The sequence below is a fragment of the Lithobates pipiens genome, unplaced genomic scaffold (genome assembly GCF_037356315.1).
Source record: "Lithobates pipiens isolate NorthernLeopardFrog02 unplaced genomic scaffold, aLitPip1_a1.2 Scaffold_22, whole genome shotgun sequence".
Taxonomy (NCBI): domain Eukaryota; kingdom Metazoa; phylum Chordata; class Amphibia; order Anura; family Ranidae; genus Lithobates; species Lithobates pipiens.
Window position 1 is genome coordinate 245,343,546 of NW_027507784.1, and position 12,857 is coordinate 245,356,402.

Here is a 12,857-nt window from a genome sequence, read left to right on the forward strand (position 1 = left end):
TTCACACCAGAGTCCCCTACAGAAGCCCCCTTGACATCAGAGTGCCCACCAGCAGCCCCCTTCACATGAATCCCCATAAGAAGCTCCCTTCACATCAAAGTCCCATACAGAAGCCCCCTCCACATCAGTCCCCACCAGAAGCCCCCTTCACATCAGAGTTCCCACCAGCAGCCCCCTTCACATCAGAGTCCCCACCAGCAGCCCCCTTCACATCAGAGTCCCCACCAGCAGCCCCCTTCACATCAGAGTCCCCACCAGCAGCCCCCTTCACATCAGAGTCCCCTACAGATGTCCCCTTCACATCAGTCCCCATCAGAAGCCCGCTTCACATCAGAGTCCCCACCAGCAGCCCCTTTCACATCAGACTCCCCTACAGAAGCCCCTTTCACATCAGACTCCCCTACAGAGGCCCCCTTCACATCAGAGTCCCCTACAGAAGCCCCCTTCTCATCAGTCCCCATCAGCAGCCCCCTTCACATCAGAGTCCCCACCAGCAGCCCCCTCCACATCAGACTCCCTTACAGAGGCCTCTTTCACATCAGACTCCCCTACAGAAGCCCCTTTCACATCAGACTCCCCTACATAAGTCCCCTTCACATCAGAGTCCCTACAGAAGCCCCCTTCCCATCAGAGGCCCCAACAGAAGCCCCCTTCACATCAGAGTCCCCTACAGAAGCCCCTTCACATCAGAGTCCCCTGCAGAAGCCCCTTCACATCAGTCCCCATCAGCAGCCCCCTTCACAACAGAGTCCCCACCAGAAGCCCCCTTCACATCAGACAGTCTCCACCAGCAGCCCCCTTCACATCAGGCAGTCTCCACCAGCAGCCCCCTTCACATCAGAGTCACCACCAGCAGCCCCCTTCACATCAGAGTCCCCACAAGCAGCCCCCTTCCCATCAGAGTCCCCACAAGCAGCCCCCTTCACATCAGAGTCCCCTACAGAAGCCCCCTTCACATCAGACTCCCCACCAGCAGCCCCTTAACATCAGAGTCGCCATCAGCAGCCCCCTTCACATCAGAGTCCCCACCAGCAGCCCCCTTCACATCAGAGTCCCTTACAGAAGCCCCCTTCACACCAGTCTCCATCAGATGCCCCCTTCACATCAGTCCCAATCAGAAGGCCCCTTACTTCAGTCCCCATCAGAAGTCCCCTTCACAACAGAGTCCCATACAGAAGCCTCCTTCACCTCAGAATCTCCACCAGCAGCCCCTTCACATCAGAGTCCCGACCAGCAGCCCCCTTCACATCAGACAATCCCCACCAGCAGCCCCCTTCACATCAGAGTCCCATACAGAAGCCCCCTTAACATCAGAGTCCCCATCAGAAGCCCCTTCACATCAGAGTCCCCACCAGCAGCCCCCTTCTTATCAGATTCCCCTACAGAAGCCTCCTTAACATCAGTGCCCATCCAAAGCCCCCTTAACATCAGAGTCCTTTACAGAAGCCCCCTTCACATCAGAGTCCCCACCAGAAGCCCCCTTTACATCAGATTCCCCACCAGCAGCCCCCTTCACATCAGAGTCCCCTACAGAAACCCATTTTACATCAGAGTTCCCTACAGAAGCCCACTTCACATCAGAGCCCCCTACAGAAGCCCCCTTCCCATCAGTCCCCATCAGAAGCCCCCTTCATGTCAGAGTCCCCTACAGAAGGCCTTTCACATCAGTCCCCATCAGCAGCCCTCTTCACAACAGGGTCCCCACCAGAAGCCCCCTTCATATCAGACAGTCTCCACCAGCAGCCCCCTTCACAACAGACAGTCTCCACCAGCAGCCCCCTTCACACCAGAGTCACCATCAGCAGCCCCCTTCACATCAGAGTCCCCACAAACAGCCCCCTTCACATCAAACAGTCTCCAACAGCAGCCCCTTTAACATCAGACAGTCTCCAGCAGCAGCCCCCTTCAGATTCCCCACCAGCAGCCCCCTTCACATCAGAGTCCCCTACAGAAACCCCTTTTACATCAGAGTTCCCTACAGAAGCCCACTTCACATCAGAGTCCCCTACAGAAGCCCCCTTCCCATCAGTCCCCATCAGAAGCCCCCTTCATGTCAGAGTCCCCTACAGAATGCCTTTCACATCAAAGTCCACTGTAGAAGCCCCTTCACATCAGTCCCCATCAGCAGCCCCCTTCACAACAGAGTCCCCACCAGAAGCCCCTTTCACAACTGAGTCCCCTACAGAAGCCCCCTTCACATCAGAGTCCCCACCAGCAGCCCCCTTCACATCAGAGTCTCCACCAGCAGCCCCCTTCACATCAGACTCCATTACAGAAGCCCCTTTCACATCAGACTATCCTACAAAAGTCCCCTTCACATCAGAGTCCCCTACAGAAGCCCCCATAACATCAGTCCCCATCAGAAGCCCCCTTCACATCAGAGTCCCCTACAGAAGCCCCCTTCACATCAATCCCCATCAGCAGCCCCCTTCACATCAGAGTCCCCACTAGCAGCCCTTTTCACATCAGGCTCCCCTACAGAAGCCCCTTTCACATCAGAGTCCCCTACATAAGTCCCGTTCACATCAGAGTCCCTTACAGAAGCCCCCTTCCCATCAGAGGCCCCTACAGAAGCCCCCTACATATCAGAGTCCCCTACAGAAGCCCCTTCACATCAGAGTCCACTGCAGAAGCCCCTTCACATCAGTCCCCATCAGCAGCCCCCTTCACAACAGAGTCCCCACCAGAAGCCCCTTTCACAACTGAGTCCCCACCAGAAGCCCCCTTCACATCAGACAGTCTCCACCAGCAGCCCCCATCATATCAGGCAGTCTCTAGCAGCAGCCCCCTTCACATCAGATTCACCACCAGCAGCCCCCTTCACATCAGAGTCCCCACAAGCAGCTCCCTTGCCATCAGAGTCCCCACAAGCAGCCCCCTTCACATCAGAGTCCCCTACAGAAGCCCCCTTCACATCAGAGTGCCCACCAGCAGCCCCCTTCACATGAATCCCCATAAGAAGCTCCCTTCACATCAAAGTCCCATACAGAAGCCCCCTCCACATCAGTCCCCACCAGAAGCCCCCTTCACATCAGAGTTCCCACCAGCAGCCCCCTTCACATCAGAGTCCCCACCAGCAGCCCCCTTCACATCAGAGTCCCCACCAGCAGCCCCCTTCACATCAGAGTCCCCACCAGCAGCCCCCTTCACACCAGAGTCCCCTACAGATGTCCCCTTCACATCAGTCCCCATCAGAAGCCCGCTTCACATCAGAGTCCCCACCAGCAGCCCCTTTCACATCAGACTCCCCTACAGAAGCCCCTTTCACATCAGACTCCCCTACAGAGGCCCCCTTCACATCAGAGTCCCCTACAGAAGCCCCCTTCTCATCAGTCCCCATCAGCAGCCCCCTTCACATCAGAGTCCCCACCAGCAGCCCCCTCCACATCAGACTCCCTTACAGAGGCCTCTTTCACATCAGACTCCCCTACAGAAGCCCCTTTCACATCAGACTCCCCTACATAAGTCCCCTTCACATCAGAGTCCCTACAGAAGCCCCCTTCCCATCAGAGGCCCCAACAGAAGCCCCCTTCACATCAGAGTCCCCTACAGAAGCCCCTTCACATCAGAGTCCCCTGCAGAAGCCCCTTCACATCAGTCCCCATCAGCAGCCCCCTTCACAACAGAGTCCCCACCAGAAGCCCCCTTCACATCAGACAGTCTCCACCAGCAGCCCCCTTCACATCAGGCAGTCTCCACCAGCAGCCCCCTTCACATCAGAGTCACCACCAGCAGCCCCCTTCACATCAGAGTCCCCACAAGCAGCCCCCTTCCCATCAGAGTCCCCACAAGCAGCCCCCTTCACATCAGAGTCCCCTACAGAAGCCCCCTTCACATCAGACTCCCCACCAGCAGCCCCTTAACATCAGAGTCGCCATCAGCAGCCCCCTTCACATCAGAGTCCCCACCAGCAGCCCCCTTCACATCAGAGTCCCTTACAGAAACCCCCTTCACACCAGTCTCCATCAGATGCCCCCTTCACATCAGTCCCCATCAGAAGGCCCCTTACTTCAGTCCCCATCAGAAGTCCCCTTCACAACAGAGTCCCATACAGAAGCCTCCTTCACCTCAGAATCTCCACCAGCAGCCCCTTCACATCAGAGTCCCGACCAGCAGCCCCCTTCACATCAGACAATCCCCACCAGCAGCCCCCTTCACATCAGAGTCCCATACAGAAGCCCCCTTAACATCAGAGTCCCCATCAGAAGCCCCTTCACATCAGAGTCCCCACCAGCAGCCCCCTTCTTATCAGATTCCCCTACAGAAGCCTCCTTAACATCAGTGCCCATCCAAAGCCCCCTTAACATCAGAGTCCTTTACAGAAGCCCCCTTCACATCAGAGTCCCCACCAGAAGCCCCCTTTACATCAGATTCCCCACCAGCAGCCCCCTTCACATCAGAGTCCCCTACAGAAACCCCTTTTACATCAGAGTTCCCTACAGAAGCCCACTTCACATCAGAGCCCCCTACAGAAGCCCCCTTCCCATCAGTCCCCATCAGAAGCCCCCTTCATGTCAGAGTCCCCTACAGAAGGCCTTTCACATCAGTCCCCATCAGCAGCCCTCTTCACAACAGGGTTCCCACCAGAAGCCCCCTTCATATCAGACAGTCTCCACCAGCAGCCCCCTTCACAACAGACAGTCTCCACCAGCAGCCCCCTTCACACCAGAGTCACCATCAGCAGCCCCCTTCACATCAGAGTCCCCACAAACAGCCCCCTTCACATCAAACAGTCTCCAACAGCAGCCCCTTTAACATCAGACAGTCTCCAGCAGCAGCCCCCTTCAGATTCCCCACCAGCAGCCCCCTTCACATCAGAGTCCCCTACAGAAACCCCTTTTACATCAGAGTTCCCTACAGAAGCCCACTTCACATCAGAGTCCCCTACAGAAGCCCCCTTCCCATCAGTCCCCATCAGAAGCCCCCTTCATGTCAGAGTCCCCTACAGAAGGCCTTTCACATCAAAGTCCACTGCAGAAGCCCCTTCACATCAGTCCCCATCAGCAGCCCCCTTCACAACAGAGTCCCCACCAGAAGCCCCTTTCACAACTGAGTCCCCTACAGAAGCCCCCTTCACATCAGAGTCCCCACCAGCAGCCCCCTTCACATCAGAGTCTCCACCAGCAGCCCCCTTCACATCAGACTCCATTACAGAAGCCCCTTTCACATCAGACTACCCTACAAAAGTCCCCTTCACATCAGAGTCCCCTACAGAAGCCCCCATAACATCAGTCCCCATCAGAAGCCCCCTTCACATCAGAGTCCCCTACAGAAGCCCCCTTCACATCAATCCCCATCAGCAGCCCCCTTCACATCAGAGTCCCCACTAGCAGCCCTTTTCACATCAGGCTCCCCTACAGAAGCCCCTTTCACATCAGAGTCCCCTACATAAGTCCCGTTCACATCAGAGTCCCTTACAGAAGCCCCCTTCCCATCAGAGGCCCCTACAGAAGCCCCCTACATATCAGAGTCCCCTACAGAAGCCCCTTCACATCAGAGTCCACTGCAGAAGCCCCTTCACATCAGTCCCCATCAGCAGCCCCCTTCACAACAGAGTCCCCACCAGAAGCCCCTTTCACAACTGAGTCCCCACCAGAAGCCCCCTTCACATCAGACAGTCTCCACCAGCCGCCCCCATCATATCAGGCAGTCTCTACCAGCAGCCCCCTTCACATCAGATTCACCACCAGCAGCCCCCTTCACATCAGAGTCCCCACAAGCAGCTCCCTTGCCATCAGAGTCCCCACAAGCAGCCCCCTTCACATCAGAGTCCCCTACAGAAGCCCCCTTCACATCAGAGTGCCCACCAGCAGCCCCCTTCACATGAATCCCCATAAGAAGCTCCCTTCACATCAAAGTCCCATACAGAAGCCCCCTCCACATCAGTCCCCACCAGAAGCCCCCTTCACATCAGAGTTCCCACCAGCAGCCCCCTTCACATCAGAGTCCCCACCAGCAGCCCCCTTCACATCAGAGTCCCCACCAGCAGCCCCCTTCACATCAGAGTCCCCACCAGCAGCCCCCTTCACATCAGAGTCCCCTACAGATGTCCCCTTCACATCAGTCCCCATCAGAAGCCCGCTTCACATCAGAGTCCCCACCAGCAGCCCCTTTCACATCAGACTCCCCTACAGAAGCCCCTTTCACATCAGACTCCCCTACAGAGGCCCCCTTCACATCAGAGTCCCCTACAGAAGCCCCCTTCTCATCAGTGCCCATCAGCAGCCCCCTTCACATCAGAGTCCCCACCAGCAGCCCCCTCCACATCAGACTCCCTTACAGAGGCCTCTTTCACATCAGACTCCCCTGCAGAAGCCCCTTTCACATTAGACTCCCCTACAGAAGCCCCTTTCACATCAGACTCCCCTACAGAGGCCCCCTTCACATCAGAGTCCACTATAGAAGCCCCCTTCACATCAGAATCCACACCAGCAGCCCCCTTCACATCAGACTCCCCTACAGAAGCCCCTTTCACATCAGAGTCCCCTACATAAGTCCCCTTCACATCAGAGTCCCTACAGAAGCCCCCTTCCCATCAGAGGCCCCAACAGAAGCCCCCATCACATCAGAGTCCCCTACAGAAGCCCCTTAACATCAGAGTCCCCTGCAGAAGCCCCTTCACATCAGTCCCCATCAGCAGCCCCCTTCACAACAGAGTCCCCACCAGAAGCCCCCTTCACATCAGACAGTCTCCACCAGCAGCCCCCTTCACATCAGGCAGTCTCCACCAGCAGCCCCCTTCATATCAGAGTCACCACCAGCAGCCCCCTTCACATCAGAGTCCTCACAAGCAGCCCCCTTCCCATCAGAGTCCCCACAAGCAGCCCCCTTCACATCAGAGTCCCCTACAGAAGCCCCCTTCACATCAGACTCCCCACCAGCAGCCCCTTAACATCAGAGTCACCATCATCAGCCCCCTTCACATCAGAGTCCCCACCAGCAGCCCCCTTCACATCAGAGTCCCTTACAGAAGCCCCCTTCACATCAGAGTCCCTTACAGAATCCCCCTTCACACCAGTCTCCATCAAATGCCCCCTTCACATCAGTCCCCATCAGAAGGCCCCTTACTTCAGTCCCCATCAGAAGCCCCCTTCCCAACAGAGTCCCATACAGAAGCCTCCTTCACCTCAGAATCTCCACCAGCAGCCCCTTCACATCAGACAATCCCCACCAGCAGCCCCCTTCACATCAGAGTCCCATACAGAAGCCCCCTTAACATCAGAGTCCCCATCAGAAGCCCCTTCACATCAGAGTCCCCACCAGCAGCCCCCTTCTTATCAGATTCCCCTACAGAAGCCTCCTTAACATCAGTGCCCATCCAAAGCCCACTTAACATCAGAGTCCTTTACAGAAGCCCCCTTCACATCAGAGTCCCCACCAGAAGCCCCCTTTACATCAGATTCCCCACCAGCAGCCCCCTTCACATCAGAGTCCCCTACAGAAACCCCTTTTACATCAGAGTTCCCTACAGAAGCCCACTTCACATCAGAGTCCCCTACAGAAGCCCCCTTCCCATCAGTCCCCATCAGAAGCCCCCTTCATGTCAGAGTCCCCTACAGAAGGCCTTTCACATCGGTCCCCATCAGCAGCCCTCTTCACAACAGGGTCCCCACCAGAAGCCCCCTTCATATCAGACAGTCTCTACCAGCAGCCCCCTTCACAACAGACAGTCTCCACCAGCAGCCCCCTTCACACCAGAGTCACCATCAGCAGCCCCCTTCACATCAGAGTCCCCACAAACAGCCCCCTTCACATCAAACAGTCTCCAACAGCAGCCCCTTTAACATCAGACAGTCTCCAGCAGCAGCCCCCTTCACATCAGACAGTCTCCACCAGCAGCTCCCTTCATATCAGAGTCCCCACCAGCAGCCCCCTTCACATCAGAGTCCCCTATGGAAGCCCCTTTCACATCAGACTCCTCACCAGCAGCCCCCTTCTTATTAGAGTCCTCACCAGCAGCCCCCTTCACATCAGAGTCCCCTACAGAAGCCCCTTTCACATAAGACTCCCCATTAGCAGCCCCTTCACATCAGAGTCCCCACCAGCCACTCCCTTCACATCAGAGTCCCCTACGGAAGCCCCTTCACATCAGAGTCCCCACCAGCCCCCTTCACATCAGATTCCCCTACAGAAGCCCCCTTCACATCAGAGTCCCCACCAGCAGCCCCTTTCACATCCGACTCCCCTACAGAAGCCCCTTTCACATCAGAGTCCCCTACAGAATCCCCCTTCCCATCAGTCCCCATTAAAAGCCCCTTTCACATCAGAGTCCCCTACAGAAGCCCCTTCACATCAGTCCCCATCAGCAGCCCCCTTCACATCAGACAGTCTCTACCAGCAGCCCCCTTCGCATCAGACAGTCTCCACCAGCAGCCCCCTTCACATCAGAGTCACCATTAGCAGCCCCCTTCACATCAAAGTCCCCACCAGCAGCCCCCTTCACATCAGAGTCCCTTACAAAAGCCCCTTCACATCAGTCCCCATCAGAAGCCCCCTTCACATCAGAGTCCCCACCAGAAGCCACCTTCACATCAGAGTCCCTACCAGCAGCCGCTTCACATCAGAGTCCCCTACAGAAGCCCCCTTCACATCAGAGTCCCCACCAGCAGCCCCCTTCACATCAGAGTCTCCACCAGTAGCCCCCTTCACATCAGAGTTCCCACCAGCAGCCCCCTTCACATCAGAGTCCCCTACAGAAGCCCCTTCAAATCAGACTCCCCTACAGAAGCCCCCTTCACATCAGAGTGTCCTCCCTCTCCTCCCCTCCCACATTTACTCACAGCTTTGAAGGCAGCTTTTCTTCCTCTCTCCAGTCATGTGATAACAAGTGATAAGGGGAGAGAGGAAGGACAGTCTGCTGCTGTCTATCTCCCCCTAACGCCTAATGCTCTCTCCAGCAAGTGACGGAGCTGCTCCTTCTGACAGGAGTGAAATCATGATCACTCACTGTCAGAGAGGAGCGGCTCCAGGACTGGACCAGACCGGCCCACTGAGCCATCGACTCACCAGGAATCTCCCAGTAGTCCCGATGGTCAGTCCATGCCTGGACAGGATCGGACCAGATTAGGGTTGCCATCTCATCCCTTTAAAACCGAACACATATTAAATTACACATATTTTGTGGCTTATTAAGGTGGTAATTAAACTAATTTGGTGCCTTATCTTCATTAAATTAGCCTTAGATCCTGTGTAATTTATACGTGTTTGGGTTTAAAGGGATGAGGTGGCAACCCTAGCCACTTCAGCCCTGGAAGAATTTACTCCCTTCCTGACCAAAGCACTTTTTGCAATTCGGCACTGCGCCACTTTAACTGACAATTGCATGGTCATACGACATTGCAGCCAAACAAAATTGACGTCCTTTTTTTCCCACAAATAGTGCTTTCTTTTGGTGGTATTTGATCACCTCTGCGGTTTTTATTTTTTGCGCTATAAACAAAAAAAAGAGCTACAATTTTGAAAAACAAAACAAAATTTTGTACTTTTTGCTATAATAAATATCCCCATTTAAAAAAAAAAAAAAAACGCTATTTATTTCTTCAGTTTAGGCTGATATATGTTCTGCTATATATTTTTGGTATAAAAAAAAAAAGTCACAATAAGCGTATTTTGATTGGTTTGCGCAAAAGTTATAGTGTCTACAAAAGAGGGAATAGATTTATAGCATTTTTATTATTATTTATTTTTCACTAGTAATGGCAGCGATCTGCAATTTTTATCATGACTAAGACATTATGGCGGACACATAGGACAATTTTGACACATTTTTGGGACCATTGGCATTAATACAGCGATCAATGCTATAAAAATGCATTGATTACTGTAAAACTGTCAATGGCAGTGAAGGGGTTAACACCAAGGGGGTGATCTTGGGGTTGACCGTGTTCCCTTGCTTACTTAATCCCATAACAGAACTTCAAAACACTAGCTAGATCTATATTAATCGGATACAGGTGGCCGAAACACAGTATGTAAGTATACTATTTATCATTAGTAAATTATGTATCCAATTACTGTTTTTATACAACAATATTTAGGACTTTAGATTTAAAAAAAAGAGGCTTATGTAAGGCTTGTGACCTTTTATACTCCAAGATCTATGGTAGTAGTTACACAGATTGCCGCACATATATATTAATGTTTCATTACATTCAGTCATGTTCTTTAATTCTATAGTGCAAATTGTTCTAATAACATGTCACATTTGTTCAGGTTACCTATGAAATCCCTTTAGAACATGATGCAGGTTATGCAGGGCCAGTTCTAATCTCTCTATTATTCAATAAGGCAATCAATTAGTGCTCAGTCAAGGGACATGACTATGATTATAATAAATCCAACATCTTCCTGCTACATGGTTATTGCGACTAATAAGATCAGAGAGGAAAACAAGAGGATAAAAGCATTTGTTAGATCTGTTAAACTGTTGCTAGAAAAACCTAATCCCCTAATTGTGTCTCTTATGTGGCCTTTCCACCTGAGCATGCATGATTGCATGTCATTCTAAAGGTTGTTAACCTTTCTTAAGACTGCCTTTTGATGTCTTTAAGATACTCATAGGAGCTACATTTTACAGGTTGATAATGCTGCTTTGTATTATTCTTATTGTTTATTGCTATTTAATAGTAATAATCTGAAGGGTGGAGGCACTAAGTGTAGTCATTGTGTAACCACCTTTTGGAATACATTGTGGTCTAAATGTATGACTAAAATTGTGTTTATTGAATTTTTTTTTATAACAAAAAGTACAATATATATATATTTTTTTCAAATATTTCGGTCTTTTTCCGTTCATGGGAAAAAAAGGATGCAAATTTTGTTTGGGTACGGCATTGCATGAGCACGCAATTACCAGGTAAAGCAGTGCCAAATTGTAAAAAGTGCTCTGGTCATTGAGCAGCCAAATTCTCCTGGGCTGGTTAAGGACTGGAATAGTACCATTGGATTGGTGCAGGGCCAATGCGGTGCCCATATTTAAAAAGGGATCAAAGTCTTTATAAAGTAACTATAGACCTGTTAGTTTAACTTCTATATTTGGGAAGATACTGGAGAGTGTAATAAAATATGACATAGATGAGTTCTTGCTGTAAAAAAAACATTTAAAGCAACAGACAGCATGGATTCATAAAAGACAGAAGTTGTCAGACAAATTTGATTTCTTTTTATGAGGAGGTAAGTAAAACCTTAGACAAGAGGGGCGTGGCCTGGACGGGAACCTAGATGGCTGCTTGACTTTAGAGCTCCTGCAATCTGGGGACCGTGTTTTGCCTTTTGGGGAGCTTAAAACGCCAGACTACCATGCAGCGATCCACCAGGAGCTCATCAGCCTCCCGCGCATCCACCGACAGCGGGACTCAATTTAGCCGCAACATCCCGGAGCTGTTCCGGACCCAACGCCAGCTAGCACACACTGCCTCCCACGTGGCCTCACAGGCCCAAGCCCCGGCCTCGCCTGGGGAGACGCCACACGCGTCGGGAGCGGACATGTCCTCCAGCTTGCGGACCCAACCGCCCAGCCTTCTGGATCTGGAGAAATTTGCCACTGATATCAAGAGCACAGTGACGGTCGCCATCGCCGACCTCCGCTCTGACATCCAGGCTGTAGCCCACCGCATCAGTGATGGGGAAGAAACGACGCAGGTTCATGCTGCAGCTATTCGCCAGATCCAGGGAACATATGATACACAGCTCTCTCATCTTCTAGATCTCCACAGGCACGTGGAAGATCTTGATAATCGCAGGCGCAGGCATAACATTAGGGTTCGCGGAGTGCCTGAAAACACTGACCCTGGCCTGCTTCAACAAACTGTGAGTAATATTTTTAATGATCTGATTGAGCGCCCAGCTGACTCCCCAATAGAGATGGAGAGAATTCACCGAGCATTACGCCCTCAGCCTCGTGACAATGAGCCACCCAGGGATGTCATTTGCTGTATTGTGAATTTTGCCCTGAAAGAGGAAATCCTTAGAAAGGCCAGGGAAAAGGGTCGAATAATTCACAATGGCACAGACATTAAACTGTTCCAAGATTTATCTCAAATAACTCTGCAGAACAGAAGGGCACTACGCCCCCTGCTGGAAGTCTTACGTTCTCGGAACATACAATACCGATGGAAATTCCCTTTTGGGTTATCTGCGACGGTTAGGGGGCGCTCGGCCTTGCTCCGTACACCGGAGGACCTGCAAACCTTTTGCGACCAACTCGACCTCCCTCGCATTGAGCTTCCGGACTGGTATTCCTTCTATTACCCGACGGAACCATGGCTACCAGTTTCCTTGAATCCCTCGCCGAAAGCCCAGCGACAAAGATCCAGAAGACATCGGGCCGCTCCATCTTCTCCAAGCAACCGCACAGCACGCAGAGACCTATACCAGCAGAACCCCGGCTCTCCATCGAATAGGAGAGACCACATGGAGGCTTGAGAGCGACACCTCCACTCTGCTTCCGTCTGAGGGTAATTCATCCGATGTGTCTGCCCTGGGATGCCAATCATTATAACTGCTTCTCCCCATCCCCTCCTTCCCCCTTCTCCCCCCCCTCTTTTTAAATTTCTTCCCTTTTATTTTTCCTATTGCCTTCTTGCCCGGGCCTGACGCTAATGACCACACCTACCTGGAAGAGTCTGCCAGCCGTCGACACTCCTCCTTCTCTACTCACTGTTGGAACTCCCTGAGGACTGCTGGGGTCATTGGCAGTCGCCCCCCTGCAGAGATACTACGACATGCTCACCGGTAAGACAACTGCACTGGGGAGGTAAGCGATAACAAACTATGCACTCCGGAAGCTTTGAACCTTACACACCTTCAGCCCGCGGCCCCCCCTTTTTTTTTATTTTTATTTTTTTTTGATGCCTGTG